At 46.8% G+C, this 26,874-nt stretch overlaps 1 pseudogene; it reads left to right on the top strand.

Moving 5' to 3' along the window:
* Positions 1–26,874, top strand: part of LOC125546523 — a 72,337-nt pseudogene that overhangs the window by 16,081 nt on the left and 29,382 nt on the right.

Genomic DNA, 26,874 nt, shown 5'->3' with positions numbered 1-26,874 from the left:
TAGCCGAGAAAAACGCACTTCTTAGACCGAAACTCTAGCTTACGTTTGTTATACGGACGAAGGTGAGGCCAACATGCACACCCGAACACTTTGAAAAATGTGTAGTCTGGAATCTCATTGAGCAAGAGTTCAAGCAGGGTTTGCATTTTCAGAAGTCTTGAGGGAAGCCTATTTATAAGAAAACAGGATGTGGAGAAAGCATCACTCCAGAACCGAAATGCAACGGATGCATGAGCTAGCAAGGTTAGGCCAATTTCAAGAAGATGACGATGCTTACGCTCAGCAGTTCCATTCTGCTGATGTGTATGAGGACATGACACACGATGCGAAATCCCAAGTTTGTTAAAGAACAAGTTGAGGTTGTGGTATTCACCCCCCAGTCGGATTGAACATGGATGATTTTCTGCTTAAGAAGACGCTCAACGTGTGCTTGAAACTGAATAAAGACATCGAACACATCAGGCTTGCGCTTAATAAGATATAGCCAAGTAAACCGACTATAAGCATCAATAAAACCGACATAATAATTATGACCACTAACGGACGTCTGGGCATGACCCCATACATCAGAAAACACAAGCTCAAGAGGATGTTTCACAACACGACTAGACTCTGAAAAAGGAAGTTGATGACTCTTGCCCTGCTGACAGGCATCACAAATAGTTTCAGCACTTTTATTGGACATAAGTGGTAGTTCATGACGATGCAATACATGTCGAACTATGGGAGCCTCCGGGTGGCCAAGGCGCGCATGCCAGTGTGTAGGCGACACACGAACACCACTGAACACCTGAGGAGAAGACGACATGGAAGGTGGGCGCTGTTGGAAATATGCCCTAGAGGCAATAATAAATTGGTTATTATTATATTTCCTTGTTCATGATAATCGTTTATTATCCATGCTAGAATTGTATTGATAGGAAACTCAGATACATGTGTGGATACATAGACAACACCGTGTCCCTAGTAAGCCTCTAGTTGACTAGCTTGTTGATCAATAGATGGTTACAGTTTCCTGACCATGGACATTGGATGTCGTTGATAACGGGATCACATCATTAGGAGAATGATGTGATGGACAAGACCCAATCCTAAGCCTAGCACAAAGATCGTGTAGTTCGTATGCTAAAGCTTTTCTAATGTCAAGTATTATTTCCTTAGACCATGAGATTGTGCAACTCCCGGTTACCGTAGGAGTACTTTGGGTGTGCCAAAAGTCACAACGTAACTGGGTGGCTATAAAGGTACACTACAGGTATCTCCGAAAGTGTCTGTTGGGTTGGCACGAATCGAGACTGGGATTTGTCACTCCGTGTAAACGGAGAGGTATCTCTGGGCCCACTCGGTAGGACATCATCATAATGTGCACAATGTGACCAAGGAGTTGATCACAGGATGATGTGTTACGGAACGAGTAAAGAGACTTGCCGGTAATGAGATTGAACAAGGTATCGGGATACCGACGATCGAATCTCGGGCAAGTATCGTACCGATAGACAAAGGGAATTGTATACGGGATTGATTGATTCCTTGACATCGTGTTCATCCGATGAGATCATCGTGGAACATGTGGCAGCCAACATGGGTATCCAGATCCCGCTGTTGGTTATTGACCAGAGAGTTGTCTCGGCCATGTCTGCATGACTCCCGAACCCGTAGGGTCTACACACTTAAGGTTCGATGACGCTAGGGTTATAGGGAAAGTATGTACGTGGTTACCGAATGTTGTTCGGAGTCCCGGATGAGATCCCGGACGTCACGAGGAGTTCCGGAATGGTCTGGAGGTAAAGATTGATATATAGGAAGTATGGTTTTGGCCACCGGAAGTGTTCCGGGCATCACCGGTAGTGTACCGGGACCACCGGAGGGGTCCGGGGGTCCACCAGGTGGGGCCACCAGCCCCGGAGACCTACATGGGCCAATAGTGGGAAGGGACCAGCCCCTAGGTGGGCTGGGGCGCCTCCCACCAAGGCCCAAGGCGCCTCCAAGAGGGGAAGGGGGCAAACCCTAGGGCAGATGGGCCCCAAGGCCCACCCCAGGTGCGCCTCCCCCTCTCCCCCTTGTGGCCGCCACCCAGATGGGATCTGGGGGCTGCCGCCACCCCTAGGGAGGGAACCCAAGGTGGGGGCGCAGCCCCTCCCCTTCCCCTATATATACTTGAGGTTTGGGCTGCCCAACACATGTGATTTGCTCTCCCAGTTGGCGCAGCCCTACCCCTCTCCCTCCTCGTCTCTCATAGTGCTTAGTGAAGCCCTGCTGGAGTCCCGCGCTCCTCCACCACCACCACGCCGTCGTGCTGCTGCTGGATGGAGTCTTCCCCAACCTCTCCTTCTCCCCTTGCTGGATCAAGGCGTAGGAGACGTCACCGGGCTGTACGTGTGTTGAACACGGAGGTGCCGTCCGTTCGGCACTAGGATCATCGATGATTTGGATCACAACGAGTACGACTCCATCAACCCCGTTCACTTGAACGCTTCCGCTTAGTGATCTACAAGGGTATGTAGATGCACTCTCCTTCCCCTCGTTGCTAGATTACTCCATAGATTGATCTTGGTGATGCGTAGAAAATTTTGAATTTCTGCTACGTTCCCCAACACACGGCGCATCAAGTGCATACAGGCCATGGCAAAGACGACAGCTAAGCAGAATGGCCCTCGTGTCCCGATCCTTGATAAAGAAACGAAAAGGGTGAAACTCAGCAAGGACATTATTATCACGAGTAAGTTGAGGAATGGACAACAAACTACGCGTAGCAGTGGGAACTCGAAGGACATTGGAAAGATGTAATGTGCGAAAATTGTGTGCAAGGAGAGAGGCCTAACCAACATGGGAGATGCGCATACCTGCTCCACTGGCGGTGTGCACCTGATCATGACCACGATATGGCTCCTGAGTAGAGAGCTTGCCCATCTCGCCGGTGAGGTGGTTGGTAGCTCCAGTGTCCATGTACCACGCATGATCAATGGAGTAAGATGGAGTGCGGCCATGATCATGATTCATCACCGCGGCGGCGGCCTGCTTGTCGTTCCCTTTGCCATTGTTGCCGAGGCCCAGAAAGTCTTGCTTGTAGCGACGATGGCAGCGAGAGGCAATGTGGCACTCAATGCCACACAGCTGGCAGGCCCGCGGAGCACCGCAAGAAGAACAACACACCACCGGCCGGTTACTGCCCGTGATGGTCGGAGCATTGCCCCGCGAGGCCGGTTGTGAAGACGGCGCCGGTCTGCCACCTGAAGAGGATGACCGCGGGGGTTTGCCACGAGTCGCGGCATTGGCGGAGGCGAAACCGGGGGAGACGCGTCATGCCTTAATGCGTTGTTCACGACCAAGGAGTCGTGCATAGAGCTCACGAGGTGGGAGCGGATCATCATGGCCATGGAAATTCTCAACGAGATTGTCATAATCATCGTCTAGCCCATTAAGCACGAAGGTGGTGAACTCCTCATCCTGCAGCGACTGGCCAACTGAGGCCAACGTGTCGGCGAGACCCCGCATCTTGTTGAAGTAGTCCGTGATGCTGAGGTCACCAAGCTTAGTCTCACCCAGCCCGGTGCGTATAGAGTGAGCACGCGCCTAAGACTGAGAGGCGAAACTGCTGTGAAGTACCGCCCACGCCTCCCGGGATGTAGCGGCGAAGATGACCAGCAACGAGACGCTCGGGGTGAGCGAGGACTGGATGGCGGAGAGGATGGCCTGATCCTGGGCCACCCATGTGTGATACACCAGGTGATGAGAGGACGGACACGGGATGGATCCGTCAACGTAGCCCTCCAGATAGCGGCTCCGCAGAAGAGGCAACACCTGGGCATGCCAGGACAGGTAGTTGTCCGGCGTGAGCTTCATCGGCAGCAGATGCAAGAAGTAAAACGGCGACGACACCGTGGCCGGATCAGCGTGAGCGTGCGACGGTGCATAAAGACCCATCGACGGGGCCGCCCCTAGATGCGTAGCAGACACCGAGTAGGGCGGGTAGGATCCAGGGGAACCAGCCACCAAGGCGTAGTAGGATGCCACAACCGGAGCCCCATACTGCGAGCAGCCGCAGCCCCTTGTGGCTGCTGAGATGGCGCCGGGTAGGGTTGGAGCGGCGCCAGGTAGGGGTTCGACGGGGGCGCCGAGTAGGGTTGGGGCGGCGCCGGGTAGGGGTTCATCGGGGGCGCCGAGTAGGGTGGCGGCGGCGGCGCGCCGTAGTGGTGCGGCGGAGGCGCACCGTAGGGATGAGGCATCGGGGTGCCGTAGGGTGGCGGCGGGGCATCGTAGGGTCGCTGTTGGGGCGACGCACCGTAGTGCGGCGCCAGCCAGGACGACGATGGCGGCGGCCCACCATGGACCGGCGTAGAGACGCCGCCCGCAGGAAGATCAGCGCCAGAGGGCACCGCAACCCTCGGCGAGGCAGCGTGATCGCCTTGGACAACCGATCCGATCGGGGACCCGGGTGACGGAGGAGCACCGTAGGCCATCACAAGCGGCCGCGAGGCGAGGAATGGTGACACATGAGCAAGGGCCGGCACCGCGGCGGCGGGCGCGACGGCGGCAGTGATGGCGGCGGAAGCGGAAGGCATCGTAACCTAATCTGATACCATATAAGACATATGATTTGGGAACTGCTCGACACCCTGAATGGGGTGTGACTATCTCATTATATAGAGGTACCCAAAGGGTACAATACAACGTTACAATATATGTGTACAGAGGCTATGTATATACAGTCTAACAGAGGGCATGGGATGCTTCTTGGTGCACTGCGGGTGAAACTCCGTCCTGGAGAGCCTGGTTCACGGCGTGCCCATGGTCGCATGGCCGCTCTTCGCCGAGCAGCGGCAGAACGCTGTGATGCTTTCAGATGGTGTTGGTGCCGCCATGCGAGTGCCGGCAACGAAGAGGAAGGAGAAAATTGCCATGACGGTGACGGAAGTGATGGTTGGCCAAGGCAAAGGCGCCGAGGTAAGAGCTAATGTGGCGGCACTACAGAAGCTAGCCACAGAAGCTCTCCTTGAGGGAGGTGCCGCCACGGCCGCGCTGGATGAGGTGGTGCGTAAGTGGACATGGGACGAGTATTGCTAGGTGTCAGCAAAGCTACCAATACATCTCGCTCTTTCTGTATGTGTGCATCGTGATGATGATGTGTCCTTTTTTTGAAGAAATATAAAAACATCTCTCTTCTTCAATGTGGTTGTATGACATTTTCGAGAGTAGATTTTCACGTGTATATTTGTAAGGGCTATTTTGCATATACTATGTTTACATGGCAACAGGTAAGCGCCACATAAGCAGCTCAACACTGGTCTGGGGAAGTTAGGGCTCTCGATGAACAACTTAAATAGTTTTAGGACTAACTTTGACGCCACAAAAATAGTCACTGGATCTATGACTATGATGCACTAACTCTTCTGAATTTTTCTTATTGCGCTATCAGATCACACTTCACCCATAATCAGTCCAAGATACATTTACCTTTTCCATGCTTCCATCATTTCTTTTTACGAAATGATAATAGAAGACCACATCGTTTTGCGTGGATAGTGAAAATTTCACACTAATTAAGTCACCTTTGAAGGCTAAGTATTCTTGCGGTCGCGGTCGCCACTATGGTGCTGGCAGACAGTGAGGCTAGACATGGAAAAGTTGAAGAAGTTCATGGACATGCTGCCGGGACATGCCGGTACAACCTGGTGGAAGGCGCAAGTGGCGTCGCCATGTGGATGTTTATTAAAGTTATACAAAATGATTTACGATCCATGCCCCCTTTGCACTTAGACTCTAGTACAAATGGCTTCCAGCCAGCTAATACAGAACGTATCACACATCGTCATTTGAGTGAGCAATTTCTAGCTACGGATGATTTGATCGCACTAGTCATATAGAAAAACATTTGGCTTGTTAGTTTCACTCCAATATCTCATAGAAGTAGTATATGGGGGGATAGCTAAATAGTCCACTAAGTCTAAGACTTTGCGCTTCCACTTAAAGCTATATAGTATATAGCTCCCACACGTTATGAATGGACTATATATAGACGAGCCAACATGCATGCCTAGATCATTCGATGGCCATGTATCTAGTCATGAGTATACTACTGCACTCTGCGTGCAATTTCGTTTGTGCTAGTCATACCCAGTTTCTCTTTCACTTCACTTCACATGAACAATGCATGCATGCACTCCATGTGTGAGACCGATTCAGATTCGCTGACTCGCCGTGGCAAAGGTAGCGAAGCTACTGTACCGCTACCTTTGCCCGGTCTCGTTCGTCGGATTGAAAAGTGGCGGATCAGATCGGATGCTAGTGTGACCAACAGTGATTTGTGTGAACAGTTGTTTATGTGAACAGTGATCAGAACAGTGATTTGGCTAATCTCAGCCTTCGATTCTTGATCCCACGGCAAAGTCAGCGGGGACTTGCTGTGGCTAAGTCAGCGAATCCGAATCCGTGTGAGACCTTACATCACTACGCACTGGTCCTGCTACCCTAGTCAGCGTGCAGGATGTCAAGCCTAGAAACTCCAGGCTACGTTCTATGCTCGTCGAGAGCAGCAGCTACGTACTGCTAGCGCCAATCACATTTATTGTTTCATGCATCTTGACAGAGATAGCAAATTAAGTAAGTATTTTTAGTAGATTAAATCGCTCATGCCTGATTAATTACACGCATCATAACCCTTTATCTTTATACAGTATCTTATAAAGCACCCTGATTACATCCAGAGGCTGTTGTTAGCCTCTCAACTAAACTCACGCCTCACACCATCACTCGTCGGACCACATGACTCAGCCAAATCACTTGGCTGTCTACTCACACGATCCTGCATGCACATGAGAAACCAACCATTTTTGTGCTGATCGGCACTCCATACCGATACTGCGTATCTTTTTTTTTTTGCGGGGTCTACCTACGACTCAACCAAACCAGCTACATGCAAACACTTCTATCAGAGGCAAGCTCCATGCTAGAAGTCTAGAACTAGCAGTGTTTCTCCACACCTTTCTTTAACTGTAGCAGCTTGAACAGTGTTATAATAATCTGAGACACGCAATCGATCCTCTAAGGAACAAGCAATTATACAAAGCACCGCACCGAGATTTATTAATGAGGTCACCGAATTTGGCTAGATCCCTAGGGCATGATTACAGACACTCCTCACCGTGACCGTGTCACAATAACGCACACCGACTATCCGAGCGCCGGCACACGCTGCACCGACATGGAGCCAAACACGTGGCACGCCATAAGCATATATGTTACTGGTGGCACGGGGGCCTACATGCCACCACTATATTTTATCAGTGGTGTCATACTGGTGACGTGAGGCCGACACACCACCAAGGTTGTTCTTGGCATGCCATCACTAGCATTTTCCGCACTGGTGGCACTTCACAGCTTGCACTTGTATCCTTAGCATCCTGACAAAAAATTAGATATTTTGCGATATTTCGAACAAAATTGCAAGTACTTTTGCCACATATATTTTGTACCTTTTCATAGTTCCCACACGCACCACGAGTACCTACCTCGTGAAGCAGACATGATGATAACATGAACAGGATACGCAATATTTTAGTTCCATGGATTGTCAAAATTTTGGGGTAGACAATTGGGTCCATGAATTCCATACTAGTAATTGTTGGTCAAGTTCTTCTCTTGATAAAATGTGTTCTGTTTTTGTTGTTTCAAAAAAATGTTTATATGGCAGTACTAGTTAAATATCACATTGAATGAAACAGGTAAATAGTTGGGGTAGTAATTTGCAATCATCAGCATATGGGTCCCATTCTCATCGGAGATATGCAAGCTGTGCTTATTTGCATACTGCTCCCTCCGTCCCATAATATAAGAACGTTTTTGACACTAGTGTAGTGTCAAAAATGTTCTTATATTATGGGACAAAGGGGGTACATTGTAGCATGGAGAAGGAGTCCGCCGTTGCTGGCGAGCTCACCGTCGGCATGTGTTTTCACTGCACTATCCCACAACTCTCTGTTTTCCTCCACTATCCCACATACCTGGTCAACTAACTGGTGGAGCTGCATCTCATAGCTCTTCCCTCCACTCTTACAGCTCTTTCTCGTTGTTTCACAAAACACACTCGCACACACGCACTGCACACGCACCAAGGGGGAAACACTAGATTTGCTTTGCCCAAAAGCATTTCTTCTTTATGGCAATAGAGGCTAGCTAGTACGTTTGTTTCCTGCATTCGTAGCCTTTTCCTCTCCCCTTAGTTTCTCTTATATAGCAAACTTGGCTACATGGGCTGGCTGTTAGGCTCAAATAAATTCACGCCTCACACCACCACTAAGTGGAACCACTCGACGAAAATATGACTCAAGAAAATTGCTGGGCTGGCTACTCACACGATCCTGCATACATGCATGGGAAAACACATATCTGCTAAGCTTGAAATGCATGTTGTATATGTTGAGGTGGCCTCTTAACACCATGTTTAACATTTCTACTTCTCTGTCAATTATTTTATAACACTATTACATTTTTCATGATAATCACAAGTACGATGATGTACCCAAGATTTAATTACCGAGGTTCTCTCTTTTTGTAGTTGATAAAACCCGAGTCATCAGTTCATCACCTGCATATGAACAACACTGCTTCTATATAACCTTTTGAGTTAGAATGGAACTCCATTATGGGATAGTTCTCGCATGTAGGCATGCAATCAAATCTTTAGAAGTTCTAGATCTCGCAGAAGAACACTTTCGCATTGAAATAGATTTTTTTATGACAAAGGATGGATTTTCCTAACTCAAAATAAAGCATCCAGGGGATATCACTAGTAGAAAAAGGGTCAAACGTGAAGCACATTAGTGCCGGTTTGTAAAAAAACAGGCACTAATGTGATCAATAGTGCCGGTTCGAATGGCTATGCATTAGTGCCGGTTCGTAATGAACCTTTAGTACCGGTTCGTGCCACGAACCGGTACTAAAGGGGTGGTGGCAGGCTGGCGTCAGGCCAGGGCCCCACGAGCACCTTTAGTGACGGTTTGTGACACAAACCGGTACTAAAGGTCTTACCTATAGTACCGGTTTGTGTCACCAACCGGCACTACAGAGTCTTAACCTATAGTCCCGGTTGAAGACACAAACCGGCACTATAGGGCAATTTTCAAACTCTACCCCCCCCCCCCCCCCGTGTTATCGCCATTTCAGTTTTGAGAAAATCAAAAGAAAATGATAAAAACTTCAAAAAATAAAATCCTTCGAGAAGTAGTTATATTACTACATCTACACGTTAGGAAAATTTGAAAACTTAAATTTGGACATGTTTTGCAAAAAGTGTAGGGAAAATGTAAAACGGCTATAACTTTTGCATACGATGTCGGGAAAAAACGTATAATATACCAAAAAATTCAGCACGAAAATCCGCATCCGATGCAGACCGTCTAGCTTAGCGTGATTTTCCTCGTAATGCTACATGTTGTTTCTGCAACATTGCGCAAGAATTAGTTCATCGTCTCTTCATGGGCTGCAGTGTAGGGACCATCATTTGGAGTTCAGTGCTTCTTTGGGCAAATCTAAGTGAGGCCATCCCCCAAAATGCTCCTGATCTCCGGGATTGGTGGAAAGACACCAGAAATAGAGTCCATGAACCCAGAAGGAATTCCTTCAACACTGTGGTACCACTAATTATATAGAGTTTATGGAGGGAAAGAAATGACATAATTTTTTAAATTTGCGCACACCGCTTCAAGGAATCTTTAATCAAATTAAGATTGACGCGGTGCAATGGGCAGAAGCAAGTCTAGGTCATGTTGTATTACACTAGTTTCGTTCAGTTTGCGGTGTCTGTAGACAATTCTGGTGGTTACGGCTTTGGGTCTTCTTTGTTTGCAGTAGTTTAGGTTGTCCTTGCTGTAACTCTGATGGACTTTGGTCGTGTATTGCTCCCTCTCGCTTTAATATAATACATGCACTCCTCCTGCATGGTTCCAAAAAACCGCAATAGTTTGCATCTTTAGACAGAAACACTGGTAGAAAAAGGGCCTATAGTCTCGGTTCATAAGGGCCTTTAGTCCCGATTCCGGAACCGGGACTAAAGTGTCGGTACTAATACCTCCCCCCTTTAGTCCCGGTTCAATCCAGAACTGGGACTAAAGGCCCTCCACGTGGGCAGTGCGCAGAGCCCAGTCAGGAGACCCTTTGGTCCCGGTTGGTGGCACCAACCGGGACCAATAGGCATCCACACGTCAGCATTTCTGTGGCTGGGGTTTTTGTTTTTTTTGAAGGGGGGGGGTTGGGGGTTTTGGGGGGTTAATTTAGGTGTTTCATATATTGTGTTAGCTAGCTATAATTAATAGAGAGAAGTGTCCTCTCTTATGTCCGTGCTTGGTCGACGCTACGTACTATACATACGTATAGAGAGGACTAGACACGCTGGCTAGCTAGTAAGCAAACGAAGGAAACAGAAGATCGTCATGAACATATATGCATACAGAGAGAAGTGATATCGACCACCTCTCCTTCTCCAAGAGATTGGTCGAACAACAAGTTCTTGTATATCTATCTGACACTACCGGCTACATATATACAATAATTATCTCTTACAAATATAATCATACGGACTCAGGGTCCACATAGAATTCTCCGTCTTCAGGGATCACGTGGTCAGGAAAGAATGCCGCAAATTCCTCTTGAATTGCTCGCATGCGAGCTGGTGCTAGGAGTTCATCCCACTTCCGAAACATCTAATTTGAAGAAGGGGGTCAATACATATATATATGAATGAATGAAACTCAACACAAATGATGGTAATAAAATAAAATTGTGAATGTTGTTATTTACGTACTTCATATTGATCGTTAGAGTACCCGCCCCGCTCACAGGTCGTGTGGCGGATGGACTCGCAGATCTAGTATCCACAGAAATCATTCCCTTGTTCCTGCCACAACCACTTTACAAGAAATAGAGGTCAATCAAACTGATAAGCAAGAATGCTAAATGGTATTGATGAAACTAGCGCTTGAATCACTAGGAGATGCGCGAAACATGCTACTAGAGTACTTACTTTCGGGTGTCTAAATTCCAGCTCCTTCGGCAGTCCCAGAACTGTTTTGGTGAATTTTCTCCAAACCCTGCCGGACAAAGAAAACAATTACTTGATATCAGGAAATGAACAAAGTTGCTGATATGGTGGATAATGATCGATTTAACTTACTTCTGGAGTATTTGAGTCATGTCTGCATAGTCCTGGGGATCTTTTCGTTTAGAGTCTAAGACGGTTACTACTCCCTGCTCAAGCTTAATCTCTAGGAGAATATAGTGGAAACTGCACACACATGCATAACTCATCAATTACATTACTATAACCTTGACTAATATATAAGGAAAACCGAATACGCACAAGACAGTAACACTCACCTGAAGTTGTAAGGAAAGAGTATTATATCTTTGTTTTGATTTATTACGAACGATCGTAGCAAGTTGGCCTCGGTAGCTGCGGCATGAAGTTTAACCTCAGTTGCATCTATGAGATATGTGTTAATGAACCCAATATCACCGACTTGTCTTTTCTTCAATTCGACGATCTTCAATCTGCATAATATAGTGAGGATGATTATAAATACATGCAATGAAAGAGCTAAGCTATATAGAGAAACTTAATGACAGAAGTAATACTACTTACAGACAGTAGCAGGCGACCGTTGTTTTATCGAGGGCCAATTGATTGAAAAACTGATAGAACTCCTCAAATGGAACAGGCAACAGATCAATTCCAACGAGGTCATGCTCCTTTTTAACTTTCACATACAAAGTACTCCTCCCCCCAGAGTCTCTGCAGATTTTCATGTACCAATCATGCAATCTTCGCATCATCGTTGATAGAGATCTTTCATCTTTGACGAGAGGCTTCCCGTACTCGTATCTTTGTATCTGCACGTCCATGGGTTCATAATGTACTTCGTCGGGCAGGTAATCTGCAAGATTGCTATAACCGGGCACCATCCTCGGATCATTAGCGACGTTGTGGCTAGGCACCTTGAGCGGGGGGCACGATTGCTTCGCTTGTTCGCCGAGCTGGGCAATTTGTTTCCCAGCTCGTCGTTCTTTCAGCCTTTGATCACTGACAGTAGTTCCCGACCGCTCCACTTCGGCAAATTACTTTCCAATAATGCGGTCATAGTTTCCTTTCGGCGGATCAGACTTCGGTGGTTTTGTCAGGGCAACCAGAGTGCACTTCACTTTCACCCGATCTACCTTCTCCTCCGGAGGTGGATGTTTCTTTGCTTTCACCCCTTCAAAGAATTTCTTCACTTCTTCTCGCGCGATCTCGGCGTTCTCCTCCTGGGTCCTCTCGTATGGTAACTTCTCTGGAGTCTTCAGAGAAGGACCGAATCTGTATGTCCTCCCGCCTCTGGTTGTAATGCTAGACGCCGACCGAGCAGACGTAGCGGTTGTCTTCTTTACTTGCTTAAGAGGCGGAGGAGAAGGACTACGACGCGCCGGAGCAGCTGGAGCGGCGGCAGGTCTCTTCCGCCCTTGCTGACGAGGCGGAGAAGGAGGAGGCTGGCTGCTCAGGCGCGTCGGCGCAGGCGGAGAAGGAGGCGGTGTGCTGCCACGCGCCGGAGAAGGAGCTGGCCGAGGGCCCTGATCGTCACTCGCCGGAGGAGGAGGCGGTGGAGGCAGAGTGCCCTGACTCGCCGGAGGAGGAGGAGGAGGCGGTGGCGTCCAGTTCGGAAGGTTGATGAGCTCCTTCCGCCATAGGCATGGAGTCTTCAGAGCAGACCCCAGCTGAGTCTCCCCTTCATCGGTAGGGTGGTCAAGCTGGAGGTCCTCAAATCCCTCCGTTATCTCATCCACCATCACCCTAGCATATCCTTCTGGAATCGGCCGGCAGTGAAAATTTGCGCCGGGTTCAGTAGGATAAACAGAGCCAACAGCCGCCTTGACCTTCAAATTCATCCATTGCGTCATAAGGTGGCAATTTTGAGACTCCGTTATAGCATCCACGGGATAGCTGGCAGGAGCCGTCAAGGCATGCTCCGGCTGAAGCAGCTCGGTGGAAGCCATGCTGCTTCTGCGCTGAGATGGCGGGGTAGCTTCGGGGGAGGCTTCGGCAGTACGTTTGCTGCGATTTGCTTCTCGTTCCTCTATCGCGTCTACCCTTGCTTGCAGCGCTTGCATTTGGGTCTGCTGCACTTTTTTCCTCCTCTCATGGGATTTGTAACCGCCTGCGTTCGGAAACCCAACCTTCCACGGAATGGAGCCTGGCGTGCCTCGTGTCCATCCAGGGTGCTCAGGATTCCCGAGGGCCATTGCGAGCTCGTCGTTCTCTCTGTCTGGAAAGAACGTCCCTTCCTGCGCTGCTTCGATATACTGCTTAAGCTTACTGACTGGTATGTCCATTTGATCGTTCGTCCAAATGCACTTCCCTGTTACAGGGTCCAGGGTTCCACCAGCCCCGAAGAACCAAGTCCGGCAACGGTCTGGCCAGTTAATTGTCTCTGGTTCGATCCCTTTATGAACCAGATCATTCTCAGTCTTGGACCACTTAGGCCGGGCTACGAGGTAGCCACCTGACCCCGTGCGATGGTGAAGCTTCTTCTTCGCAGCATTTTGCTTGTTTGTCGCCGACATATTCTGACTCTTTTCTGATGTCTTGTGGGCCACAAATGCGGGCCAGTGATCTCTGATCTTCTCATATCTGCCCTTAAATTCTGGTGTCTCATTATTTTCGACAAACTTATTCAGCTCTTTCTTCCACCTCCTGAATAGTTCTGCCATCCTCTTCAGAGCAAAAGACTTGATTAATTTCTTTTTAACTGGGTTCTCTGGATTATCCTCAGGAGGTAGGGTGAAATTTGACTTCAGCTCAGTCCAAAGATCATTTTTCTGCATATCATTGACATAAGAGACCTCAGGGTCTTCTGTAGCCGGCTTAAACCATTGCTGGATGCTTATCGGGATCTTGTCCCTAACCAGAACCCCGCAATGAGCAACAAATGCGCTCTTTGTCCGGAGGGGTTCAATAGGTTGGCCTTCGGGCGCGATTGCTATGATCTCAAACTTTTCATCCGAGCTCAACTTTTTCTTCGGGCCTCGTCTCTTTACCGAAGTTGTGCTCGATCCGGAGGGCTAGAAAAAAGAACAAAGAATTAATTAATATGTGTACATACCAAAACAATGAATGCATCAATCAGCTAGTCAGCATAGGCTTAACTAATATATATACCTGGCCGGACTCGGTTCGGTCACCGGAGCCGTCATCACGGTCTCCTTCTTGCACCGACATTGGGTCACCGGAGCCGTCCTCATGTTCTTCTTATTGCACCGGCATTAGGTCACCGTAGCCAGCTTGTTCACCCTCTCCTTCCAGACCATCGGTTTCGTTGAGAAACAACGAGATGGCATCACTTCCTTCTGCGATTATGTCCCTCAACAACGCTTCTTTTGTTGCTTCGTCTAGGGCGGTGTCCATAGTTTCTACAAATATTTACAACATGGCAATTATTATTCAAACATGACAGATGGATATATTAGTGCCGAACGTAGAACTAGCTACTTAATCATAGTAAGCTATCGGGAGGGGGTATATATCGACAACGATGACACTACATCTATGTCCCTTGACGACCCTCGTTCCCGATAAAAAAAAGAGGAAGAAGAAGAAAAAAAAGAGGAGAAGAAAGAATAGAGGAGAAGAACCCTCGAACCCTCGACCCCTAGACGACCCTCTTCTTCCTCTCATGTTCGAGAGGATCGCCGAGGGGTCGGGAGGTTGCCTAGTGTCAAAGGATTCAACAAAACCATGTCTTCATCATTAGGCGAAAGTAACATGTGCATGATGGTACGAAGCTCTTCAAAGTTGTTCTGGAACGGAGTCCCAGATAGGATAATTCGCTTTTTGGTACAAATTTAGAAAGAGCCTTCCGAATATCGCTATTTGGAAGGCCTTTGCTGAATTCGTACCAAAAGGCGGATTATTCTATCCGGGACTCCATTCCAGAACAACTTTGCAGAACTTCGTACCAACATGCCCTGGTTACTTCCGGCTAATGATGAAGGCATGGATTTCTTCAATACTTTGACACTAGGAAACCTCTCTCGACCCCTCGGCGATCCTCGACCCCTCGAACCCTCGACGACCCTGGAACCCTCGACCCCTAGACGACCCTCTTCTTCCTCTCATGTTCGAGAGGATCGCCGAGGGGTCGGGAGGTTGCCTAGTGTCAAAGGATTCAACAAAACCATATATTCATCATTAGGCGAAAGTAACATGTGCATGATGGTACGAAGCTCTTCAAAGTTGTTCTGGAACGGATTCCCAGATAGGATAATTCGCTTTTTGGTACAAAGTTCAGAAAGAGCCTTCCGAATATTGCTATTTGGAAGGCCTTTGCTGAATTCGTACCAAAAGGCGGATTATTCTATCCGGGACTCCATTCCAGAACAACTTTGCAGAACTTCGTACCAACATGCCTTGATTACTTCCGGCTAATGATGAAGGCATGGATTTCTTCAATACTTTGACACTAGGAAACCTCTCTCGACCCCTCGGCGATCCTCGACCCCTCGAACCCTCGACGACCCTGGAACCCTCGACCCCTAGACGACCCTGCTTCTTCCTCTCATGTTCGAGAGGATCGCCGAGGGGTCGGGAGGTTGCCTAGTGTCAAAGGATTCAACAAAACCATGTCTTTCATCATTAGGCGAAAGTAACATTGTGCATTGATGGTACGAAGCTCTCAAAGTTGTTCTGGAACGGAGTCCCAGATAGGATAATTCGCTTTTTGGTACAAAGTTCAGAAAGAGCCTTCCGAATATCGCTATTTGGAAGGCCTTTGCTGAATTCGTACCAAAAGGCGGATTATTCTATCCGGGACTCCATTCCAGAACAACTTTGCAGAACTTCGTACCAACATGCCCTGGTTACTTCCGGCTAATGATGAAGGCATGGATTTCTTCAATACTTTGACACTAGGAAACCCCCATCGGCGATCCTCGACCCCTCGAACCCTCGACGACCCTGGAACCCTCGACCCCTCAGCATCCTCTTCTTCCTCTCATGTTCGAGAGGATCGCCGAGGGGTCGGGAGGTTGCGTAGTGTCAAAGGATTCAACAAAACCATGTCTTCATCATTAGGCGAAAGTAACATGTGCATGATGGTACGAAGCTCTTCAAAGTTGTTCTGGAACGGAGTCCCAGATAGGATAATTCGCTTTTTGGTACAAAGTTCAGAAAGAGCCTTCCGAATATCGCTATTTGGAAGGCCTTTGCTGAATTCGTACCAAAAGGCGGATTATTCTATCCGGGACTCCATTCCAGAAACAACTTTGCAGAACTTCGTACCAACATGCCCTGGTTACTTCCGGCTAATGATGAAGGCATGGATTTCTTCAATACTTTGACACTAGGAAACCTCTCTCGACCCCTCGGCGATCCTCGACCCCTCGAACCCCCGATAAAAATTAAGAAGAAGAAGAAGAAGAAGAAAAGAGGAGAAGAAGAACTGACAAAGTCTTCTCCTCTATTCCTTCTTCTTCTCCTCTTTTTTTCTTCTTCCTCTTTTTTTCCTTTTCTTTTTTTTCTCCTCTTCTTCCTCTTCTCTTCTTCTCCTTCTTCGGGTAAGCCCTAGTTTCCCGACCCTCGACCGCTCGACGACACTCTCGACATGCCCTCGTTCCCGATAAAAAAAAGAAGAAGAAGAAAAAAGAAGAGAAGAAAGAATAGAGGAGAAGAACTTCTTCTCCTCTATTCTTTCTTCTCCTCTTTTTATTCTTCTTCTTCCTCTTCTTTTTTTCCTCTTCTTCCTCTCCTCTTCTTCTCCCTCTTCCCCGCCTCTCTCATGAATGTTCGCCGTCCCCCCCCCTCGACCCCTCGACGACCCTCGTTCCCGATAAAAAAAGAAGAGGAAGAAGAAGAAGAAAAAAGAAGAGAAGAAAGAATAGAGGAGAAGAACTTCTTCTCCTTATTCTTTCTTCTCCTCTTTATTCTCTTTCCTCTTCTTCTCCCTCTTCTTCCCCTTCTTCCCCGCCTCTCTCATCATTTGATCATCTATCATCTATGAACAAAAATATTCCTAGATACATAAAAAATTTCTACAAATGAAAATAACCTAAAAAAATCATATATATATTTAGCAAATTCTTAGCCACATAACATCACATACACATATACATTATAGCCACATACACATATTACATCACTATTAATGAACCAAAAAAAATAAACTAATAAAAATAAAAAAACATATTGCAACATATGAAAAAAAAACATGGTGGCGCCGGCAGGGCAGAGGGGCATGGTGGCAGGTGCTCACAGAGGGGAGCGGCGCCGGCGTCGGGGCAGATGGCGTCGAGGGCGGCGGCGACGGCGTCGGGGCGGCGCGGGGCAGCGACGGCGTCGGGGCGACGCGGGGCGCGGGCGGGGACGGGGGGACGACGACGGGCGCGGGCGACGGCGACGAGGAGCAGGGCGTCGGGGCAGATGGCGTCGAGGGCGGCGGCGACGGCGTCGGGGCGACGCGGGGCGCGGGCGGCGACGGGGCGACGACGACGAGGAGCAGGGCGTCGGGGCAGAGGGTGGCGTCGGCGGCGGGGAGTTGAGGAACTGAATGAAAATTTTGACAAGTGTTGTATATATAGCCAGGCCTTTGGTCCCGGTTGGTGGCACCAACCGGGACTAATGCACCCCTTTAGTCCCGGTTGGTGCCACGAACCGGGACCAAAGGCCAATTTTCGGCAGCCCAAAGGGCGGGAAGCGAAGGCCATTGGTCCCGGTTGGTGGCACCAACCGGGACTAAAGGGGGGCATTAGTCCGGTTGGTGCCACGAACCGGGACCAATGCCCCTTTAGTCCCGGTTGGTGCACCAACCGGGACCAATGGCCTTGTGCTGCCCCGCCCAAAAGTTTAGTCCCACATCGCTAGCTGAAGGGCGCCGGCACTGGTTTTATAAGCGCTGTGTGCCTCCCCATTCGAGCTCCTCTCTAATGCAGGCTTTCGGGCCTAAACTTGCTACTGCCTGTGGGCCTATTGGGCCTTCTGCGGGCCTGAATCCTGGCCCATGTAGGGTTTCTAGTCGTATTCAGGCCGTGGAGGCCCAGTAGGAGGCATTTTTTTTTTCTTTTTTATTTCACATTTTTTTAGGTTTTTTTATTTTTTTATTATAAACTTTCTGTTAGTGCCATTAGTTTTAAATTTTAAATAGTTTAAATTTGAATTTTTAAAAATTTGTGTGAATCACTAGTTTATGAATAACTTTACTATAAAATTAGAATTTTTTTCTATTTATTTTTTATTTATACTTACAACTAAATACTTATAGTTTTTTAGTGATTTCTTTTTGATTTTAGGTCACAAAAATTATAAACTTTCTGTTAGTGCCATTAGTTTTAAATATTTTGAATAGTTTAAATTTGAATTTTTAAAAATTTGTGTGAATCACTAGTTTATGAATAACTTTACTATAAAAATAGAATTTTTCTTCTTTGCTATTTATTTTTTATTTATACTTACAATTAAATACTTATAGTTTGATTTTAGGTCACAAAAATTATATTCTTTTTGCTATTGAAAGAATATTATAGTTTTATTTTAGTTGATCATAACATAATATTTTAATTGATTGTTTTTATTTTCATAAAAATTTTGTAGTTCATTCTGTTTGCTATTAATTCATTCTTTGAGCTAAATGACTCTGAAATTGGAAAGCATTTCAAAATGAACTCTGAAAAGGTTGAAAGTTGGCATGGTATCATCATTTCACCCACATAGCATGTTCCAAAAAGTAGAGAGGGTTATGACAAAAACTTTATGCACTTCGTGTACAAAATGGACAATCACTTTCGAAGTATCAAAGTTTCGAACCATAAGACATGAAAGCATTTCAAATGAACTCTGAAAAAGTTGAAAGTTGGGATGGTATCATAATTTCACCCACATAGCATGTGCATGTACAAAATGGACAATGGTAGCATGTTCGTCTGTTACAAATTTGGCATGGTATCATCATAATAGTTGCGGGAGAAAGTCTTCACTTTTTCTTCGCTTGTGTCATTTGCTTATTGCGCCGTAACCATGGATAATCTTCATTGTTTATCAGGATGCTTGGGTCAGCCTTGACATTGAAGGGAGGAATTTCATGAAACTTTTCATAATCTTCAGACATGTCTGTCTTGCCGTCCACTCCCAGGATGTCCCTTTTTCCTGAAAGAACTATGTTGCGCTGTGGCTCATCATATGATGTATTCGCTTCCTTATCTTTTCTTTTTCTCGGTTTGGTAGACATGTCCTTCACATACATAACCTGTGCCACATCATTGGCTAGGACGAACGGTTCGTCAGTGTACCCAAGATTTTTCAGATCCACTGTTGTCATTCCGTACTGTGGGTCTACCTGTACCCCGCCGCCTAACAGATTGACCCATTTGCACTTAAACAAAGGGACCTTAAAATCAGGTCCGTAGTCAAGTTCCCATATGTCCACTATGTAACCATAATATGTGTCCTTTCCGCTCTCGGTTGCTGCATCAAAGTGGACACCGCTGTTTTGGTTGGTGCTCTTTTGATCTTGGGCGATCGTGTAAAATGTATTCCCATTTATCTCGTATCCTTTGTAAGTCAATACAGTCAAAGATGGTCCCCTGGACAACAAGTACAACTCATCACAAACAGTGTTGTCACCTCTGAGACGTGTTTCCAACCAACTGCTGAAAGTCCTGACGTGTTCACATGTAATCCAGTCGTCACACTGCTCCGGGTGTTTGGAGCGCAGACTGTTCTTGTGTTCATCGACATACGGGGTCACCAAGGTAGAGTTCTGTAGAACCAAGGTAGAGACCAAGAATATCCGTCCCTGCATATTATTGAGTCTCTTCCAAGAGTGCCTTTTCCAGTCAGTCTCCCCTCATACCGCGATTTAGGGAGACCTATCTTATTAAGGCCAGGAATGAAGTCAACACAAAACCCGATAACATCCTCTGTTTGATGGCCCATGGAGATGCTTCCTTCTGGCCTAGCGCGGTTACGGACATATTTCTTTAGGACTCCCATGAACCTCTCAAAAGGGGAACATATTGTGTAGAAATACGGGCCCCAGGATGACAATCTCGTCGACTAGATGAACTAGGACGTGCGTCATGATATTGAAGAAGGATGGTGGGAACACCAGCTCGAAACTGACAAGACATTGCGCCACATCACTCCTTAGCCTTGTTACGATTTCTGGATCGATCACCTTCTGAGAGATTGCATTGAGGAATGCACGTAGCTTCACAATGGCTAATCGGACATTTTCCGGTAAAAGCCCCCTCAATGCAACCGGAAGCAGTTGCGTCATAATCACGTGGCAGTCATGAGACTTTAGGTTCTGAAACTTTTTCTCTGGCATATTTATTATTCCCTTTATATTCGACGAGAAGCCAGTCGTGACCTTCATACTGAGCAGGCATTCAAAGAAGATTTCTTTCTCTTCTTTCGTAAGAGCGTAGCTGGCAGGACCTTTATACTGCTTCGGAGGCATGCCGTCTTTTTCGTGCAAACATTGCAGGTCCTCTCGTGCCTCAGGTGTATCTTTTGTCTTCCCATACACGCCCAAGAAGCCTAGCAGGTTCACGCAAAGGTTCTTCGTCACGTGCATCACGTCGATTGAGGATCGGACCTCTAGGTCTTTCCAGTAGGTTAGGTCCCAAAATATAGATTTCTTCTTCCACATGGGTGCGTGTCCCTCAGCGTCATTCGGAACAGCTAGTCCACCGGGACCCTTTCCAAAGATTACGTAGTGTAAATCATTGACCATAGCAAGCACGTGATCACCGGTGCGCATGGCGGGCTTCTTCCGGTGATCTGCCTCGCCTTTGAAATGCTTGCCTTTCTTTCGACATTGATGGTTGGTCGGAAGAAATCGACGATGGCCCAGGTACACATTCTTCCTGCATTTGTCCAGGTATATACTTTCAGTGTCATATAAACAGTGTGTGCATGTGTGCTATCCTTTGTTTGTCTGTCCTAAAAGGTTACTGAGAGCGGGCCAATCGTTGATGGTCACGAACAGCAACGCCTTAAGGTTAAATTCCTCCTGTCTGTGCTCATCCCACGTACGTACACCGTTTCCATTCCACAGCTGTAAAAGTTCTTCAACGAATGGCCTTAGGTACACATCAATTTCGTTGCCGGGTTGCTTAGGGCCTTGGATGAGAACTGGCATCATAATGAACTTCCGCTTCATGCACATCCAAGGAGGAAGGTTATACATACATAGAGTCACAGGCCAGGTGCTATAATTGCTGCTCTGCTCCCCGAAAGGATTAATTCCATCCGCACTTAAAGCAAACCATACATTCCTTGGGTCCTTTGCAAACTCATCCCAGTACTTTCTCTCGATTTTTCTCCACTGCGACCCATCAGCGGGTGCTCTCAACTTCCCATCTTTCTTTCGGTTCTCACTGTGCCATCGCATCAACTTGGCATGCTCTTCGTTTCTGAACAGACGTTTCAACCGTGGTATTATAGGAGCATACCACATCACCTTCGTAGGAACCCTCTTCCTGAGGGGCTCACCGTCAACATCACCAGGGTCATCTCATCTGATCTTATACCGCAACGCACCGCATACCGGGCATGCGTTCAGATCCTTGTATGCACCGCGGTAGAGGATGCAGTCATTAGGGCATGCATGTATCTTCTCCACCTCCAATCCTAGAGGGCATACGACCTTCTTTGCTGCGTATGTACTGGTCGGGCAATTCGTTATCGTTTGGAAGCTTCTTCTTCAATATTTTCAGTAGCTTCTCAAATCCTTTGTCAGCCACAGCATTCTCTGCCTTCCACTGCAGCAATTCCAGTACGGTACCGAGCTTTGTGTTGCCATCTTCGCAATTGGGGTATAACCCTTTTTTGTGATCCTCTAACATGCGATCGAACTTCAGCTTCTCCTTTTGACTAATGCATTGCGTCCTTGCATCGACAATGACCCGGCGGAGATCATCATCATCGGGCACATCGTCTGGTTCCTCTTGATCTTCAGCAGCTTCACCCGTGGCAGCATCATTGGGCACATCGTCTGGTTCCTCTTGATCTTCACCAGCTCCCCCCGTTGCAGCATCACCGTATTCAGGGGGCACATAGTTGTCATCGTACTCTTCTTCTTCGCCGTCTTCCATCATAACCCCTATTTCTCCGTGCCTCGTCCAAACATTATAGTGTGGCATGAAACCCTTGTAAAGCAGGTGGGAGTGAAGGATTTTCCGGTTAGAGTAAGACCTCGTATTCCCACATTCAGTGCATGGACAACACATAAAACCATTCTGCTTGTTTGCCTCAGCCGCATCGAGAAACTCATGCACGCCCTTAATGTACTCGCGGGTGTGTCTGTCACCGTACATCCATTGCCGGTTCATCTGCGTGCATTATATATAATTAAGTGTCCAAATTAATAGAAGTTCATCATCACATTAAAACCAAAGTGCATACATAGTTCTCATCTAACAACATATAGCTCTCCAGAGCATCTAATTAATTAAACCATACATTGAAACTATGTAAAACATTTCAATGCGAAAACAAATGCGATCATAATCGCAACCAAGGTAACAATTGATCCAACGGCATAATGATACCAAGCCTCGGTATGAATGGCATATTTTCTAATCTTTCTAATCTTCAAGCGCATTGCATCCATCTTGATCTTGTGATCATCGACGACATCCGCAACATGCAACTCCAATATCATCTTCTCCTCCTCAATTTTTTTATTTTTTCCTTCAACAAATTGTTTTCTTCTTCAACTAAATTTAACCTCTCGACAATAGGGTCGGTTGGCATTTCTGATTCACATACATCCTAGATAAATAAAATCTATGTCACGTTGGTCGGCATAATTTTCATAAACAATAAATGAACCAATAGTTATAAAGATAATATACATACCAAATCCGAATCATAGACAGGACGAGGGCCGACGGGGGCGGATACCAAAACCATCGCACTATATAAGATGCAATAATAAATGTAAGAAAATGATACAAGTATCTATCTAAACATACAAGTAAGAATATTTTTCCTTTCAGAAAGAAGATAAGAACAAGAGGCTCACCACGGTGGTGTCGGTGATGAGATCGGTGCGGGTGATCGACGGCGGTGAAGACGGGGACGGGGCGTGACGGACCGCTAAATCTAGACAAATCTCGAGGAAAATGGAGCTTGGAGGTCGAGCTTCGAGAGGAGAAAGCTTAAGTAGTGTGGCTCGGGCATTCCATCGAACACCTCATGTGCATAGGAGGTGAGCTAGAGCACCACAAAGCCCTCTCCCCCTCGGCCAGAAAAAACAGAGCACTGTCTTGAGGCTCTGCTCTTGCGCGAGGGGGTATGATAATTCTGGTACACTGTCCGATCGCGAATCGGGTTATCAGAGAGAGCTGAACATACTCTAGATCTCCCGTGAGAATGCACAGACTGTACCGACCCTAATGCGTATCTAGGCAAAGAGGCTACACTTCTAACTCTGAGGAAGAAAAACGTCACAACATGGGCGGAGCAGGGATCCAATCCTTGGAGCCACCGCTCGTCATGAGAGGTGAATAGGAGAAGTAGATCACAGCACTCACCGGTTAGCATGACATGAAGGAAGCACACACGTGAGAGCCTTTGGTCCCGGTTCAAGGCCACCAACCGGGACCAGAATGGTGGTGAGGCCAGGAGCGAGGCCCATTGGTCCCGGTTCGTCCCACCAACCGGGACCAAAAGGTCCAGACGAACCGGGACCAATGGCCCACGTGGCCCGGCCGGCCCCCTGGGCTCACCAACCGGGACCAATGCCCACATTGGTCCCGGTTGTAGACTGAACCGGGACTAATGGGCTGAGCCGGCCTGGACCATAGCCCTGTTTTCTACTAGTGAAAGACTTCAATTTTTGAAATACGAAATCTGATTATTTCCAAGGCCATGGTTTTCTCGCAAAATAAAGCATTTTCTAATTGATACTACATACTTTAATGTCATGGTTGTAAGTGACCTGGTCAGCATGCAAAATCAAGTCCAAAATTTTGAGTAAAGATGCAAAGCCAACTAGTGGATGGTCCTTTTCCCATGCGGTCCCTGCCTCCAAAGATCTGTCTAGCCATGTGTACGTGATAGAATACTATCAAGACGTCTTATTATACTACAAGGACTAGAACGATAATAGCGAATAGCATGATATATTATACGCAATTGGGCCCTTAAACCTCACAATTAGTTGTTTAGTCGGAACACAATCACATAACTGAGATTGGAGAGAGATAAGTCGGGGTAGATTAGTATAATGATAGTTGATGCAAGACATGAATTAATTGAGAGTGTAGCAATACTGTCGCTTAACAGTCCATGTCGAAGACAGTGCGAAAGAGGAAGAGACTCAGAAGTCTGGCTCGAGAAAGCATTTAACGTTTATTCGTGTTATGAACTACGTGAAGAGAACGAGCAATGACAGAGGCCAGCAGAACGGGAAAAACATACATGCATATAGAGTGAGCTGAAACATGAGCTGAAAAGGTAGAAGGACGTGTACCTCTGCCCGAGTATAAGAGATGCTAGGTTCGACGACGACAGTTCAGAAGGCACGCCGATATTGCTGTGAATACTCATTTACTTTTTAAAGGCTCGTAGAGTACGAGAGAAAGAGCCCATGATCGGGCTTGATTCGCAGCTTTCTCTTTCTAGCCAGAAGTGGTGCTATTTCTAGAGACGCAGACTACAACGAATCTGGGTCTTTGTCACGTCCATGAGGGAACATTACTATTTGAAACAGTAATTGGACGAGACAATCCTAATTAGCAATACGTGGGTTAGAAGCGGCAACGCTGTGAACTAAACTCGTTGAGGCTCCTATATGCTCCGTAATCCTAATTACTATAGTAGGGACTGGGACAAACATGGTTAAAGTCTAAACCACAGTTACAACTTGCTAACCTTGTAATATAAGAGGAGAATGAGAAGATAGTCATAGTGATTGAACTGTATCCGAATGCCGATGTTCTTGCGGCGAGATGCGGTTTGTGAGGGACTGACAGCCCGATCAAGGGCCCAGGCCCATACTCTCTGTAAGTCCACTTTCCACAAAGGCGAAGAGTTCAGACGCTATAACGAAGGGATATCGGTACTAAGAACGATCTCACCACTGAACCTGACTGCCATCTTGGTCGGCAAACAGTAGAGAAGGTTAGAGAGATTTAGACGAGCGCTAGGAGGTAGTTCTCCTATGACTAGAAAATGCTTGAAAATAGGTAGCGTAGCACAACTAGATGTAAAATCGATGGTACGCAAGAAGCTTCCCGAAGACAATAATTCAGTCAAGAGTTCAACAGCGACACCTATTGGATCCGAGAGACAGCTAAGGCCACACTAAGATCAGTCGCCAAGGAAGCGTGGTAGCTGAGAGAGACGGTCGCAAGATATCAACGCTCACATTCAGAGCTTAGTTTCTAAACCTATAGTTCACTACATCGCATCAAGGGATTGAAGTACAATTAAATCGAGTTACACTAGACAATAATTTCTCTAGTGAGTAAATCAGTGCCTTAGTATGACTCACGAATAATTATATGTTTAATGGTCGGTACTAGTTAAATGCCACAGAATGAAACAGGCAAACATCTGGGGTAATTTCCAATTATCAGGATATGCAGTTAGATTCTCATTCGAGATATGCAATATGTGCTCACTTGCGTACTACATCCCGGCATGGACAAGAAGCTCCTCTGTCCCTCGTGAGCTCACCGTTGGCATATACGACACCATCATTGTCTGTTCGAATAGCACTATCCCACAACTCTTAGTTTTCCTCCACTATCCCACATACCTGGTCGACTAACTGGTGGGGCTTCATCTCACAGCTCTTCCCTTCACTCTTACAACTCTTTCTCCTTGTTTTACACAACCCACCACACACACGCACCGAGAGGGAAACACTAGATTTGCTTTGCGCGGAAGCATTTCTCCTTGGTGGCACTAGAGGCTAGTGCGTTGTTTCCAACTGTTAACCAAATAGCAAACTTGGTTCCTCACAGCCTTTTCCTCTCCTCTTGGCTTCTCTTATATAGCAAACTTGGCTACATGTGTAGGCTGTTAGCCTCAGCTAAATTCATGCCAAACACCATCACTAAGTGGAATCATTCAACGAAAACTCATGACTTAACCAAATTGCTTGGCTGGCTACTCACACAACTCTACATACATGCATGGGAAAACACATATCTGCTTAGCTTGAAATGCATGTTGTATATTGAGGCGTCCACTTTTTTTTAACATAGGTGTCCCTCATATTGTTATCATACTATCATTATGAATTATTATGTGCATCAACACTGACCACAACAAGCTTCTTTTATTAGATGATCTCCAACCTATGCAACAGATATTCTTCGTATAAATCCACCAAACGGTCATGAGTTTCAGCCTCTTGGCAAACTCTTCAAAGTAACCGGCGTCAGAGAATTCATCCTGAAAATGGTTTCCCTGAGAAGCATGCCCGCGACCCCTTCCCAGCCTATCACTACGCGCGCCACCATGACCACCAGTGAGCATAGTCGAAAGTAGATCAAAGATAGCTAAACACAAATGTGTTTTTCTTCTGTCTTCCGCATCTCCCACCAAAAATTAAAAAGGTCTAAAAGCCCTGTTCAAGAATTCATCCGATTAACCAGTTAACTTGCCAATTAATCCCTACTCATAGGGTCACCGAGTAGCCGGTAAACTGATAAATTGTCCGATTAATTGATTAAATGGCCGATTAACTTGCCGATTAGCCTATTAATCCCCTACTCGCCAGCCAACCGAGCAGTTACCAGTTAACGATTTCCTCAACAATGTCTAAAAGTAAGGGAGGTATGGGATTTCAGGACATTAGATTATTTAACAAAGCCCTCTTAGCTAAAAAAGTGTGGCAGTTG

This window comes from Triticum urartu, chromosome 3, assembly GCF_003073215.2.
Source record: "Triticum urartu cultivar G1812 chromosome 3, Tu2.1, whole genome shotgun sequence".
In the NCBI taxonomy this organism is placed as follows: domain Eukaryota; kingdom Viridiplantae; phylum Streptophyta; class Magnoliopsida; order Poales; family Poaceae; genus Triticum; species Triticum urartu.
Note: the sequence above shows the minus strand (reverse complement) of the source record. Positions and strands in the feature narration are given on the sequence as shown.